This window comes from Triticum urartu, chromosome 5A (genome assembly GCF_056163025.1).
Source record: "Triticum urartu cultivar PI428250 chromosome 5A, HENAU_Tu73, whole genome shotgun sequence".
Taxonomy (NCBI): Eukaryota; Viridiplantae; Streptophyta; class Magnoliopsida; order Poales; family Poaceae; genus Triticum; species Triticum urartu.
In genome coordinates, this window is record NC_141877.1 from 623,285,844 (window position 1) to 623,300,129 (window position 14,286).

At 44.0% G+C, this 14,286-nt stretch overlaps 1 long non-coding RNA gene across 1 annotated transcript; it reads right to left on the reverse strand.

Moving 5' to 3' along the window:
* Positions 1-12,443: 12,443 nt before the first annotated feature.
* Positions 12,444-13,996, reverse strand: LOC147973473 (uncharacterized). Its single transcript, XR_015603657.1, has 4 exons — positions 13,882-13,996; positions 13,727-13,789; positions 13,557-13,636; positions 12,444-12,576 (listed from the first exon to the last, which is right to left on the reverse strand). It is a non-coding gene; the product is annotated as an uncharacterized LOC147973473 (long non-coding RNA).
* Positions 13,997-14,286: the final 290 nt, after the last annotated feature.

Consider the following 14,286-nt stretch of genomic DNA (forward strand, 5'->3'; position numbering starts at 1 on the left):
ATCATATCACTTATATTGATTGCATGTGATGTTTATCTTTTAAGCATCTTATCTTGCTTTGGTTGATGGTAGCATTATAAGATGATCTCTCACTAATTATCAAGAAGTGTTCTCCCTGAGTATGCACCGTTGCCAAAGTTCGTCATGCCCAGACACCACGTGATGATCAGGTGTGATAAGCTCTACGTCCATCTACAACGGGTGCAAGCCAGTTTTTGCACACGCAGAATACTCAGGTTAAACTTGACGAGCCTAGCATATGCAGATATGGCCTCGGAACACTGAGACCGAAAGGTCGAGTGTGAATCATATAGTAGATATGATCAACATAGCAATGTTCACCATTGAAAACTACTCCATTTCACGTGATGATCGGTTATGGTTTAGTTGATTTGGATCACTTAATCACTTAGAAGATTAGAGGGATGTCTTTATAAGTGGGAGTTCGTAAGTAATATGATTAATTGAACTTAAATTTATCATGAACTTAGTACCTGATAGTATCTTGCTTGTTTATGTTTGATTGTAGATAGATGACCCGTGCTGTTGTTCCGTTGAATTTTAATGCGTTCCTTGAGAAAGCAAAGTTGAAAGATGATGATAGCAATTACACGGACTTGGTCCGTAACTTGAGGATTATCCTCATTGCTGCACAGAAGAGTTACATCCTGGAAGCACCGCTAGGTGTACCTCCTGGGCCAGAAACTGCAGACATTGTGAATGCCTGGCAGTCGCGTGTTGATGACTACTCGATAGTTCAGTGTGCCATGCTTTACGGCTTAGAACCAGGACTTCAACGACGTTTTGAACATCATGGAGCATATGAGATGTTCCAGGAGTTGAAGTTAATATTCCAGAAGAATGCCCCGATTGAGAGATATGAAGTCTCCAATAAGTTCTATAGCTGCAAGATGGAGGAGAACAGTTCTGTCAGTGAGCATATACTCAAAATGTGTGGGTATAATAATCATTTGATTCAAATGGGAGTTAATCTTCCAGATGATTGCGTCATTGACAGAATTCTCCAATCACTGCCACCAAGCTACAAGAGCTTCATGATGAACTATAATATGCAAGGGATGAATAAGACTATTCCCGAGCTCTTCGCAATGCTGAAAGCTGCGGAGGTAGAAATCAAAAAGGAGCATCAAGTGTTGATGGTCAACAAGACCACTAGTTTCAAGAAGAAGGGCAAAGGGAAGAAGAAGGGGAACTTCAAGAAGAACAGCAAGCAAGTTGCTGCTGAAGAGAAGAAACCCAAGTCTGGACCTAAGCCTGAAACCAAGTGCTTCTACTGCAAGCAGACTGGTCACTGGAAGCGGAACTGCCCCAAGTATTTGGCGGATAAGAAGGATGGCAAGGTGAATAAAGGTATATCTGATATACATGTTATTGATGTGTACCTTACTAATGCTCACAGTAGCACCTGGGTATTTGATACTGGTTCTGTTGCTAATATTTGCAACTCGAAACAGGGACTACAGATTAAGTGAACACTGGCAAAGGACGAGGTGACGATGCGTGTGGGAAATGGTTCCAAAGTCGATGTGATCACGGTTGGCACGCTACCTCTACATCTACCATCGGGATTAGTATTAGACCTAAATTATTGTTATTTGGTGCCAGCGTTGAGCATGAACATTATATCTGGATCTTGTTTAATGCGAGACGGTTATTCATTTAAATCAGAGAATAATGGTTGTTCTATTTATATGAGTAATATCTTTTATGGTCATGCACCCTTGAAGAATGGTCTATTTTTGATGAATCTCGATAGTAGTGATACACATATTCATAATGTTGAAACCAAAAGATGTAGAGTTGATAATGATAGTGCAACTTATTTGTGGCACTGCCGTTTAGGTCATATCGGTATAAAACGCATGAAGAAACTCCATACTGATGGACTTTTGGAATCACTTGATTATGAATCAGTTGGTACTTGCGAACCGTGCCTCATGGGCAAGATGACTAAAACACCGTTCTCTGGTACTATGGAGAGAGCAACAGATTTCTTGGAAATCATACATACAAATGTATGTGGTCCAATGAATGTTGAAGCTCGTGGCGGATATCATTATTTTCTCACCTTCACAGATGATTTAAGCAGATATGGGTATATCTACTTAATGAAACATAAGTCTGAAACATTTGAAAAGTTCAAAGAATTTCAGAGTGAAGTTGAAAATCATCGTAACAAGAAAATAAAGTTTCTACAATCTGATCATGGAGGAGAATATTTGAGTTACGAGTTTGGTCTACATTTGAAACAATGCGGAATAGTTTTGCAACTCACGCCACCTGGAACACCACAGCTAATGGTGTGTCCGAACGTCGTAATCATACTTTACTTGATATGGTGTGATCTATGATGTCTCTTACAGATTTACCGCTATCGTTTTGGGGTTATGCTTTAGAGACGGCCGCATTCACGTTAAATAGGGCACCATCAAAATCCATTGAGACGACGCCTTATGAACTGTGGTTTGGCAAGAAACCAAAGTTGTCGTTTCTGAAAGTTTGGGGCTGCGATGCTTATGTGAAAAAACATCAACCTGATAAGCTCGAACCCAAATCGGAGAAATGTGTCTTCATAGGATACCCAAAGGAAACTGTTGGGTACACCTTCTATCACAGATCCGAAGGCAAGACATTTGTCGCTAAGAATGGATCCTTTCTAGAGAAGGAGTTTCTCTCGAAAGAAGTGAGTGGGAGGAAAGTAGAACTTGATGAGGTAACTGTACCTGCTCCCTTATTGGAAAGTAGTACATCGCAGAAACCGGTTTCGGTGACACCTACACCAATTAGTGAGGAAGCTAATGATAATGATCATGAAACTTCAGAACAAGTTACTACCAAACCTCGTAGATCAACCAGAGTAAGATCCGCACCAGAGTGGTACGATAATCCTATTCTGGAAGTCATGCTACTAGATCATGATGAACCTACGAACTATGAAGAAGCGATGGTGAGCGCAGATTCCGCAAAATGGCTTGAAGCAATGAAATCTGAGATGGGATCCATGTATGAGAACAAGGTGTGGACTTTGGTTGACTTGCCCAATGATCGGCAAGCAATTGAGAATAAATGGATCTTCAAGAAGAAGACTGACGCTGACGGTAATATTACTGTCTACAAAGCTCGACTTGTCGCAAAAGGTTTTCGACAAGTTCAAGGGATTGACTACGATGAGACCTTCTCACCCGTAGCGATGCTTAAGTCTGTCCGAATCATGTTAGCAATTGCCGCATTTTATGATTATGAAATTTGGCAGATGGATGTAAAAACCGCATTCCAGAAAGGATTTCTGGAAGAAGAGTTGTATATGATGTTGCCGGAAGGTTTTGTCGATCCAAAGGAAGCTAACAAAGTGTGCAAGCTCCAGCGATCCATTTATGGACTGGCGCAAGCCTCTCGGAGTTGGAATAAACGCTTTGATAGTGTGATCAAAGCATTTGGTTTTGTACAGACTTTTGGAGAAGCCTGTATTTACAAGAAAGTGAGTGGGAGCTCTGTAGCATTTCTGATATTATATGTAGATGACATAGTACTAATCGGAAATGATATAGAATTTCTTGATAGCATAAAGGGATACTTGAATAAGAGTTTTTCAATGAAAGACCTCGGTGAAGCTGTTGGAAATATGCCCTAGAGGCAATAATAAAAGGATTATTATTATATTTCCTTGTTCATGATAATTGTCTTTTATTCATGCTATAATTGTGTTATCCGGAAATCGTAATACATGTGTGAATACACAGACACCAACATGTCCCTAGTAAGCCTATAGTTGACTAGCTCGTTGATCAACAGATAGTCATGGTTTCCTGACTATGGACATTGGATGTCATTGGTAACGAAATCACATCATTAGGAGAATGATGTGATGGACAAGACCCAATCCTAAACATAGCACAAGATCATATAGTTCGTTTGCAAGAGTTTTTCCAATGTCAAGTATCTTTTCCTTAGACCATGAGATCGTGTAACTCCCGGATACCGTAGGAGTGCTTTGGGTGTACCAAACGTCACAACGTAACTGGGTGACTATAAAGGTATACTATGGGTATCTCCGTAAGTGTCTGTTGGGTTGACACGGATCAAGACTGGGATTTGTCACTCCGTATGACGGAGAGGTATCTCTGGGCCCACTCGGTAATGAATCATCATAATGAGCTCAAAGTGACCAAGTGTCTGGTCATGGGATCATGCATTACGGTACGAGTAAAGTGACTTGCCGGTAACGAGATTGAACGAGGTATTGGGATACCGATGATCGAATCTCGGGCAAGTAACGTACTGATTGACAAAGGGAATTGTATACGGGGTTGCTTGAATCCTTGACATCGTGGTTCATCCGATGAGATCATCGAGGAGCATGTGGGAGCCAACATGGGTATCCATATCCCGCTGTTGGTTATTGACCGGAGAGCCATCTCGGTCATGTCTACATGTCTCCCGAACCCGTAGGGTCTACACACTTAAGGTTCGGTGACGCTAGGGTTGTAGAGATATGAATATGCAGTAACCCAAAAGTTGTTCGGAGTCCCAGATGAGATCCTGGACGTCACGAGGAGTTCCAGAATGGTCCGGAGGTGAAGAATTATATATAGGAAGTGTTGTTTCGGCCATCGGGAGAGTTTCGGGGGACACCGGTATTGTACCGGGACCACCGGAAGGGTCCCGGGGGTCCACCGGGTGGGGCCACCCATCCCGGAGGGCCCCATGGGCTAAGTGGGGAGGGGAACCAGCCCATAGTGGGCTAGTGCGCCCCCTTGGCCCACCCCATGCGCCTAGGGTTGGGAACCCTAGGGTGGGGGGGCGCCCCACCTGGCTTGGGGGGCACTCCACCCCTTGGCCGCCGCCCCCCTAGGAGATCCCATCTCCTAGGGCCGGCGCACCCCCTATGGGGCCTATATAAAGGGCGGGAGGGAGGGGCAGCCGCACCCTTGAGTCTTGGCGCCTCCCTCTCCCCTGCTACACCTCTCCCTCTCGCAGTAGAACGGGGAAGCCCTGCTGCGGTGACCCCTGCATCCACCACCACGCCGTCGTGCTGCTGGATATTCATCAACCTCTCCTTTCCCCTTGGTGGATCAAGAAGGAGGAGACGTCACGCTGACCGTAAGTGTGTTGAACGCGGAGGTGCCGTCCGTTCGGCGCTAGGATCTCCGGTGATTTGGATCACGTCGAGTACGACTTCCTCATCCCCGTTCTTTGAACGCTTCCGCGCGTGATCTACAAAGGTATGTAGATGCAATCCGATCACTTGTTGCTAGATGAACTCATAGATGGATCTTGGTGAAACCGTAGGAAAATTTTGTTTTCTGCAACGTTCCCCAACAGTGGTATCAGAGCTAGGTCTATGCGTAGTTCTCTTTGCACGAGTAGAACACAATTTGTTGTGGGCGTAGATGTTGTCAACTTTCTTGCCGCTACTAGTCTTATTTTGCTTCAGCAGTATTGTGGGATGAAGTGGCCCGGACCAACCTTACACGTATGCTTACGTGAGACCGGTTCCACCGACTGACATGCACTAGTTGCATAAGGTGGCTGGCGGGTGTCTTTCTCTCCCACTTTAGTTGGAGCGGATTCGATGAAAAGGGTCCTTATGAAGGGTAAATAGAAGTTGACAAATCACGTTGTGGCTTTCACGTAGGTAAGAAAACGTTCTTGCTAGAACCCTATTGCATCCACGTAAAAACTTGCAACAACAATTAGAGGATGTCTAACTTGTTTTTGCAGCAAGTGTTTTGTGATGTGATATGGCCAAAGTTGTGATGAATGATGAATGATATATATATGTGATGTATGAGATGTTCATGCTATTGTAATAGGAATCACGACTTGCATGTCGATGAGTATGACAACCGGCAGGAGCCATAGGAGTTGTCTTTATTTTTGTATGACCTGCGTGTCATTGAGAAACGCCATGTAAATTACTTTACTTTATTGCTAAACGTGTTAGCCATAGTAGTAGAAGTAATAGTTGGCGAGCAACTTCATGGAGACACGATGATGGAGATCATGATGATGGAGATCATGGTGTCATGCCGGTGACAAGATGATCATGGAGCCCCAAGATGGAGATCAAAGGAGCTATGTGATATTGGCCATATCATGTCACTATTATTATTTGATTGCATGTGATGTTTATCATGTTTTTGCATCTTGTTTACTTAGAACGACGGTAGTAAATAAGATGATCCCTCATAATAATTTCAAGAAAGTGTTCCCCCTAACTGTGCACCGTTGCGACAATTCGTTGTTTCGAAGCACCACGTGATGATCGGGTGTGATAGATTCCAACGTTCACATACAACGGGTGTAAGACAGATTTACACATGCAAACACTTAGGTTGACTTGACGAGCCTAGCATGTACAGACATGGCCTCGGAACACAGAAGACCGAAAGGTCGAGCATGAGTCGTATAGAAGATACGATCAACATGAAGATGTTCACCGATGTTGACTAGTCCGTCTCACGTGATGATCGGACACGGCCTAGTTAACTCGGATCATGTTATACTTAGATGACTGGAGGGATGTCTATCTAAGTGGGAGTTCATTAAATAATTTGATTAGATGAACTTAATTATCATGAACTTAGTCTAAAATCTTTACAATATGTCTTGTAGATCAAATGGCCAACGTTGTCCTCAACTTCAACGCGTTCCTAGAGAAAACCAAGCTGAAAGACGATGGCAGCAACTATATGGACTGGGTCCGGAACCTGAGGATCATCCTCATAGCTGCCAAGAAAGATTATGTCCTAGAAGCTCCGCTAGGTGACGCACCCGTCCCACAGAACCAAGACGTTATGAACGCTTGGAAGACACGTGCTGATGATTACTCCCTCGTTCAGTGCGGCATGCTTTACAGCTTAGAACCGGGGCTCCAAAAGCATTTTGAGCGACACGGAGCATATGAGATGTTCGAAGAGCTGAAAATGGTTTTCCAAGCTCATGCCCGGGTCGAGAGATATGAAGTCTCCGACAAGTTCTTCAGCTGTAAGATGGAGGAAAATAGTTCTGTCAGTGAGCACATACTCACAATGTCTGGGTTACATAACCGCTTGACTCAGCTGGGATTTAATCTCCCAGATGACGTGGTCATTGACAGAATCCTCCAGTCGCTTCCACCAAGATACAAGAGCTTTGTGATGAACTTCAATATGCAGGGGATGGAAAAGACCATTCCTGAAGTATTTGCAATGCTGAAATCAGTAGAGGTAGAAGTCAAAAAGGAACATCAAGTGTTGATGGTGAATAAAACCACTAAGTTCAAGAAAGGCAAGGGTAAAAAGAACTTCAAGAAGGACGGCAAGGGAGTTGCCGCGCCCGGTAAGAAAGCTGCCGGGAAGAAGCAAAGAATGGACCCAAGACCTAGACTGAGTGCTTTTATTGCAAGGGAAGTGGTCACTGGAAGCGGAACTGCCCCAAATACTTCGCGGACAAGAAGGCAGGCAAAACGAAAGGTATATGTGATATACATGTAATTGATGTGTACCTTACCAGTACTCGTAGTAGCTCCTGGGTATTTGATACCGGTGCACTTGCTCACATTTGTAACTCAAAGCAGGAGCTGCGGAATAAGCGGAGACTGGCGAAGGACGAGGTGACGATGCGCGTCGGGAATGGTTCCAAGGTCGATGTGATCGCCGTCGGCACGCTACCTCTACATTTACCTACGGTATTAGTTTTGAACCTCAATAATTGTTATTTAGTGCCAAGTTTGAGCATGAACATTGTATCAAGATCTCGTTTAATACGAGATGGCTACTCATTTAAATCCGAGAATAATGGTTGTTCTATTTATATGAGAGATATGTTTTATGGTCATGCTCCGATGGTGAATGGTTTATTCTTAATGAATCTCGAGCGTAATGCTACACATATTCATAGTGTGAGTACCAAAAGATGTAAGGTTGATAATGATAGTCCCACATACTTGTGGCACTGCTGCCTTGGTCACATAGGTGTCAAACGCATGAAGAAGCTCCATGCAGATGGACTTTTAGAGTCTCTTGATTACGAATCATTTGACACGTGCGAACCATGCTTCATGGGAAAAATGACCAAGACTCCGTTCTCAGGAACAATGGAGCGAGCAACCAACTTATTGGAAATCATACATACTGATGTGTGCGGTCCAATGAGTGTTGAGGCTCGCGGTGGCTATCGTTATGTTCTCACCCTCACTGATGACTTGAGTAGATATGGGTATGTCTACTTAATAAAACACAAGTCTGAAACCGTTGAAAAGTTCAAGGAATTTCAGAGTGAGGTTGAGAATCAACGTGACAGAAAAATCAAGTTTTTGCGATCAGATCGTGGAGGAGAATACTTGAGTCACGAATTTGGCACACACTTAAGAAAATGTGGAATAGTTTCACAACTCACGCCGCCTGGAACACCTCAGCGTAATGGTGTGTCCGAACATCGTAATCGCACTCTATTGGATATGGTGCGATCTATGATGTCTCTTACCGATTTACCGCTGTCATTTTGGGGCTATGCTTTAGAGACTGCCGCATTCACTTTAAATAGGGCTCCATCGAAATCCGTTGAGACGACACCGTATGAATTATGGTTTGGGAAGAAACCTAAGACGTCGTTTCTAAAAGTTTGGGGATGCGATGCTTATGTCAAGAAACTTCAACCTGAAAAGCTCGAACCAAAGTCGGAAAAATGCGTCTTCATAGGATACCCTAAAGAAACTATTGGGTATACCTTCTACCTTAGATCCGAAGGCAAGATCTTTGTTGCCAAGAATGGATCCTTTCTAGAGAAAGAGTTTCTCTCGAAAGAAATAAGTGGGAGGAAAGTGGAACTTGATGAAGTATTACCTCTTGAACCGGTAAGTAGCGCAGCTCAAGAAAATGTTCCTGAGGTGCCTGCACCGACTAGAGAGGAAGTTAATGATGATGATCATGAAACTTCAGATCAAGTTGCTACTGAACTTCGTAGGTCCACTAGGACACGTTCCGCACCAGAGTGGTACGGCAACCCTGTCTTAGAAATCATGTTGTTGGACAACGGTGAACCTTCGAACTATGAAGAAGCGATGGCGGGGCCGGATTCCGACAAATGGCTGGAAGCCATGAAATCTGAGATAGGATCCATGTATGAAAACGAAGTATGGACTTTGACTGACTTGACCGTTGAGCAGCGAGCCATAGAAAATAAATGGATCTTTAAGAAGAAGACAGACGCGGATGGTAATGTTACCATCTATAAAGCTCGACTTGTCGCTAAGGGTTATCGACAAGTTCAAGGGGTTGACTACGATGAGACATTCTCTCCCGTAGCAAAGCTGAAGTCCGTTCGAATCATGTTAGCAGTTTCCGCATACTATGATTATGAGATATGGCAAATGGACGTCAAAATGGCATTCCTTAACGGTTATCTTAAGGAAGAACTGTATATGATGCAGCCGGAAGGTTTTGTCGATCCTAAGAATGCTGACAAGGTGTGCAAGCTCCAACGCTCGATTTATGGGATGGTGCAAGCATCTCGGAGTTGGAACATTCGCTTTGATGAGATGATCAAAGCGTTTGGGTTTATGCAGACTTATGGAGAAGCCTGCGTTTACAAGAAAGTGAGTGGGAGCTCTGTAGCATTTCTCATATTATATGTAGATGACATACTTTTGATGGGAAATGATATAGAGCTTTTGGACAGCATTAAGGCCTACTTGAATAAGAGGTTTTCAATGAAGGACCTTGGAGAAGCTGCTTATATATTAGGCATCAAGATCTATAGAGATAGATCAAGACGCCTCATAGGTCTTTCACAAAGCACATACCTTGATAAGATATTGAAGAAGTTCAATATGGATCAGTCTAAGAAGGGGTTCTTGCCTGTGTTGCAAGGTGTGAAATTGAGCTCAGCTCAATGTCCGACCACGGCAGAAGATATAGAAGAGATGAGTGTCATCCCCTATGCCTCAGCCATAGGTTCTATTATGTATCCCATGCTGTGTACCAGACCTGATGTAAACCTTGCCGTAAGTTTGGTAGGTAGGTACCAAAGTAATCTCGGCAAGGAACACTGGACAGTGGTCAAGAATATCCTGAAGTACCTGAAAAGGACTAAGGAAATGTTTCTCGTTTATGGAGGTGACGAAGAGCTCGTCGTAAAGGGTTACGTCGACGCTAGCTTCGACACAGATCTGGATGACTCTAAGTCACAAACCGGATACATGTATATTTTGAATGATGGGGCAGTAAGCTGGTGCAGTTGCAAGCAGAGCATCATGGCGGGATCTACATGTGAAGCGGAGTACATGGCAGCCTCGGAGGCAGCGCATGAAGCAATTTGGGTGAAGGAGTTCATCACCGACCTAGGAGTCATACCCAATGCGTCGGGGCCGATCAAACTCTTCTATGACAACAATGGAGCTATTGCACTTGCCAAGGAGCCCAGGTTTCACAAGAATACCAGGCACATCAAGCGTCGCTTCAACTCCATTCGTGAAAATGTTCAAGATGGAGACATAGATATTTGTAAAGTACATATGGACCTGAATGTAGCAGATCCATTGACTAAACCTCTCCCTATAGCAAAACATGATCAACACCAGAATTCCATGGGTGTTCGATTCATCACAATGTAACTAGATTATTGACTCTAGTGCAAGTGGGAGACTGTTGGAAATATGCCCTAGAGGCAATAATAAAAGGATTATTATTATATTTCCTTGTTCATGATAATTGTCTTTTATTCATGCTATAATTGTGTTATCCGAAAATCGTAATACATGTGTGAATACACAGACACCAACATGTCCCTAGTAAGCCTCTAGTTGACTAGCTCGTTGATCAACAGATAGTCATGGTTTCCTGACTATGGACATTGGATGTCATTGATAACGAGATCACATCATTAGGAGAATGATGTGATGGACAAGACCCAATCCTAAACATAGCACAAGATCGTATAGTTCGTTTGCTAGAGTTTTTCCAATGTCAAGTATCTTTTCCTTAGACCATGAGATCGTGTAACTCCCGGATACCGTAGGAGTGCTTTGGGTGTACCAAACATCACAACGTAACTGGGTGACTATAAAGGTATACTACGGGTATCTCCAAAAGTGTCTGTTGGGTTGACACGGATCAAGACTGGGATTTGTCACTCCGTATGACGGAGAGGTATCTCTGGGCCCACTCGATAATGCATCATCATAATGAGCTCAAAGTGACCAAGTGTCTGGTCACGGGATCATGCATTACGGTACGAGTAAAGTGACTTGCCAGTAACGAGATTGAACGAGGTATTGGGATACCGACGATCGAATCTCGGGCAAGTAACGTACCGATTGACAAAGGGAATTGTATACGGGGTTGCTTGAATCCTCGACATCGTGGTTCATCCGATGAGATCATCGAGGAGCATGTGGGAGCCAACATGGGTATCCAGATCCCGCTGTTGGTTATTGACCGGAGAGCCATCTCGGTCATGTCTACATGTCTCCCGAACCCGTAGGGTCTACACACTTAAGGTTCGGTGATGCTAGGGTTGTAGAGATATGAATATGCAGTAACCCGAAAGTTGTTCGGAGTCCCGGATGAGATCCTGGACGTCACGAGGAGTTCCGGAATGGTCCGGAGGTGAAGAATTATATATAGGAAGTGCAGTTTCGGCCATCGGGAGAGTTTCGGGGGTCACCGGTATTGTACCGGGACCACCGGAAGGGTCCCGGGGGTCCACCGGGTGGGGCCACCCATCCCGGAGGGCCCCATGGGCTAAGTGGGGAGGGGAACCAGCCCATAGTGGGCTGGTGCGCCCCCCCTTGCCCACCCCATCACTACAGGAATCAGCTACTTTGCCGTCTGCCACGGCGGACGGCAAAGGCCTTTGCCGTCAGCCGCGGATGGCAAAAGGCTCCGGCAAAGTAGGCTACGGTAAACAGCTACTTTGCCGTCTGCTACTGATGGCAAAGTCTTTGCCGTCTGCGGCGGACGGCAAAGAGAGCGGACGGCAATAATTCCGCTGTCAGTCCGTTAAGTGGCTAACGGCAGGCCTTTGCCGTCCGCCGCTGACGACAAAATTGCTAGGGTCTTTGCCGTCTGCCGTATGATGTCATCTACACGTCACTACATGGCAGGTTCTTTGCCATCTGCCACTGATGGCAAAGTCTTTGCCGTCTGCCACTGATGGCAAAGTCTTTGCCGTCTGCCACTGTAGGCAAACTGACCAAATGGGTCAGCTCCCAGGAAGCACAGCTGGATGCCACGTGTCTTCTTTTCCGTCCGCGGCAGACGGCAAAGAGCCCGTTGCCGTCGGTGGCAGACGGCAAAGAGCCTGCATATTGGCTCTTTTATCTATTTTTTATTAAATCCAACAATTTTCATCACAAATATATATGACATATATAGATATATTTCAAAAGGCCATTACAGAGCAAACATATAAGATATCCAACACATAACTTCATCGTTCAACATAGAGGCATCCAACCATATATATTACAATAGTTTCATCCAACGATACATGCATAGTTCAACGATACAAAAGAAACAGAGAAAGGGATAAGGAGCACTCCATCTATGCAAGCTTTCATCAAGTGAATGAAATCTGCAAAATGAAAAATAAGAAAGTTAGAACAAGAAGAGTAGAACAAGAAGAAGAGTAGAACAAGCAGAAGACTAGAACAAGAAGAGTAGAACAAGAAGAAGAGTAGAACAAGAAGAGTATGTCATTTATGAGCTAACTTACGTGAAATGGATCATATATGAGCTAACTAAGTTGAAATGGGTCGTTTAAGAGCTAGCTAAGGTGAAATGGATCATTTATGAGGTAACTTAGTCGAAATGGGTCGTTTATGAGCTAACTAAGGTCAAATGGATCGTTTTTGAGGTAACTAAGGTGAAATGGATCGTTTTTTAGCTAACTTAGGTGAAATGGATCATTTATGAGCTAACTTAGTTGAAATGGATCGTTTTTGAGCTAACTTAGGTGAAATGGATCATTTATGAGCTAATTTAGTTGAAATGGATCTTTTTGAGCTAACTTAGGTGAAATGGATCATTTAAGAGCTAATTTAGGTGAAATGGATCGTTTTTTAGCTAACTTGGTGAAATGGATCGTTTATGAGCTAAATTAGTTGAAATGGATCGTTTATGAGATAACCTAGGTAAGATTGGTCATTTTGGAGTTAACCTAGGTGAAATGGGTCATTTTAAAGCTAACGTAGGTAAAATGGATCATTTAGGAGCTAATCTAGGTAAAATGGGTCATTTTTGAGCTAACTTGGATGAACTGGATCATTTATAAGCTAACCTAGGTAAAATGGGTCATTTTAGAGATAACTTAGGTAAAATGGATCGTCTATGAGCTAACTAAGCTAATGATGCAATTTTTGACATAAGTAAGCTAAGTACAGATCGTTTTAGAGCTAACTTAGGTAAAATGGATGGTTTTGGAGGTCAGTAAGCTTATTAAGTCATTTTGGAGGTGAAGAAGCTAAGTCTAGGTCATTATGGTAAGCATTGGAGGAAATAAAGCTAAGTCTAGGTCTTTATGCATGTGTTAAGCAAAACACTAGATAAACTTACCAAGATCCAGGAGGTGTAGGAGCGGGGTGGCTCGTGTCGGTAGCTGGAGAAGGATCGTGCGATGCTTGTCTGGAGTTACGCTGCACCAAAGATCATTTCCAATGTCTTGTTAGCATGATGACACTCAAATGTTAAGACTAGCAAGTAATGTCCATTCAAATAAAACTCACCGTGGTCCCAGGAGCAATCACTGGCATCGGCGGAGCGGTCTGACCTGTCTTCTCGCACACAGACTGCACATTTGGTTTTGACGACTCAGTCATACTAGTTAGTAATGAGACAAACACTACATGAATGTTTTGGCTAATCTGCAAAAGAAACTTACCACAAGGAGCTCGTACATGGCCCTTGCCTGCATGTCATTCCGTGCCCTCTCCTCCTCCATCATCTTTGTCGTCCTCTCCTCCAACTCCCGCTGCCTCTCCGCCGCCTCCGCCAGAAATTTCTCCGTTCTATCTCTCTCACTCTGTATAGCATCCTGCAACACCACTCACATGACCATTTGTAATCATCGATGGAAGCGCACACAATGTAATGGAGAAAGATAAATGAGTACGTATCACTAACCTTGATGGCGAGTTGCACTGGCCGTTCACGAGGCCTTATCTCAGGAGCGGAGCTCGACTGGCGCGCCTTGATCTCCGGGAGAGTGCTAGGACAACGGATAAGTCCATCTCCAATGGCTATGGAGCCATGGGACCTCCCGCCACCAGATATCATCAATAGCTCT